Raw genomic sequence first — 1,724 nt, 5'->3', positions numbered from 1 at the left:
GGCCGCGGCTTATCTACGTCCGACTTGTGCACACCTTTCCCTTTATTTATAAAGTGAAAGTGAATTTGTGCTGTGCGGCTTATCTACGTCCGACTTGTCAGCACGACGCGGAAGTGAATTGCGGCACAGGAGCGATGCCGTTCATGTACCCCGGACTGAATTCACTCCCTTCTGAAGTCTCTTTAACAGTAACCCGCCTGGAAGCAAAGGGTGAGCAGCAGAATAACAAAAGAGCCGAATATTAAAGCGAAAGTAACCCCAGCGATTACCACAACATCCATACCTCTCCAAACTAACCTGCAGTTCTGAATCCTCCTCGAGTATCCGAGGGGTCTTCGTGCGGTGCCAGCGATGATGAGGCTTGTCCCGGGTTTCGGCACCAGTTGTCCCAACCGCAACACGTCTCGCCGGCAAGAACGACGCGGAGGACAAAACAGGATCCTTCTGCAGCAAGTCTTAACTTCTAACTTCTGTTACAGCAAGCTTGCTTCTTTGCAGCGAAGACCCTGAAGGTCTGTACAGCAGTTTCTTTTATAGCCTAAAGGTCCCATCTACTACGTGTAAATCATGGATTGGTTGACATTTCACAGGTCATATCACGCCATCGGCAGGGCAGGCGCCTTTGTGTTGGAAAACACGCCCCTTCGAGATGGGCTGGATGTTTTTCAGTTAGAACCGGCCGGATGCCGGCGCCATCTTGTAATGGCGTTGTCACGGGCGAGTGCCCACAGCCTAGTGGAAGGACTTTGGGACACTGAGGGCATGCCCTTGAAGAACTCTGGCCTCTCTCTTTCTCTCTCATATCCAGCCATGAAGGCTTCTTCTGGCATGCATTCACACCATGGTTCACTGCCTCACCACAGACCCAAGAGCCATGGGATAGCTGCTTGTAGACTGAGATTTTGTAAAAAACTACGAGTTGCCGGGCGTGGTAGTGCACGCCTTTAATCCCAGCACAGGGGAGGCAAAGGCAGGCAGATCTCTGTGAGTTCAAGGCCAGCCTGGTCTACATAGTGAGTTCCAGGACAGTTGGGGCTATAGGGAGACCCTGTCTCAAAAAAAAAAAAAAAGTGCGTTAGGGTTCCACTTATTGGCTGCCACAAATTCCTTAACACAGTGGCTAAAATAAAATTAAAATTCACTTTTTCCTCCAAGGATAAGCCCTGCTGGGATAATAGAATTGTTCAGGAATTCATGTGTTATCTGACTTCTTGATTTACCATTCCCAGCATATGACTTTGATGCTATCATCTAAATGAAATGTTCTGATGTTGCTCCTCAACTTTGCATCCATGTGGCTTCTGTGAGCAGAGTAGAATATAGGCATACAAGAGCAAGCATGGGAACCAGTTCAGTGTCACTGTAGTGTGGGAGATGGTGTGGCTTGGACCCAGGTGGTAGATGTGGAAACAGGCAAGTGGGAATCTGAGATATTTGGAAGAAGAGTAAACAGGGCTTATGAGCGGTGAGCTGTGTGGTGGAGTGGGAGATCTGTGAGGGTCATCTGGAGGGAGGCATGGGATCATTGAGGGTTCTCAGGCTCTGACTTTAAATATTGGGTGGCTCCCTTAAGAAAATTGTGAGCAACTAGTATTAGAGAGTGTTCTAGTTTGCTTTCTGTTGCTGTGGCAAAACACTGACCAAAAGCAACTTGGAGAGGAGGCAAGGGTTTATTTCAGCTTATACTTGCAGGTCACAGCCCATCACTGAGAGAAGTCAGGGCA

This window comes from Nannospalax galili, unplaced genomic scaffold (assembly GCF_000622305.1).
Source record: "Nannospalax galili isolate Female #2095 unplaced genomic scaffold, S.galili_v1.0 scaffold312, whole genome shotgun sequence".
Classification (NCBI taxonomy): domain Eukaryota; kingdom Metazoa; phylum Chordata; class Mammalia; order Rodentia; family Spalacidae; genus Nannospalax; species Nannospalax galili.
This window is presented reverse-complemented; position numbering follows the sequence as displayed.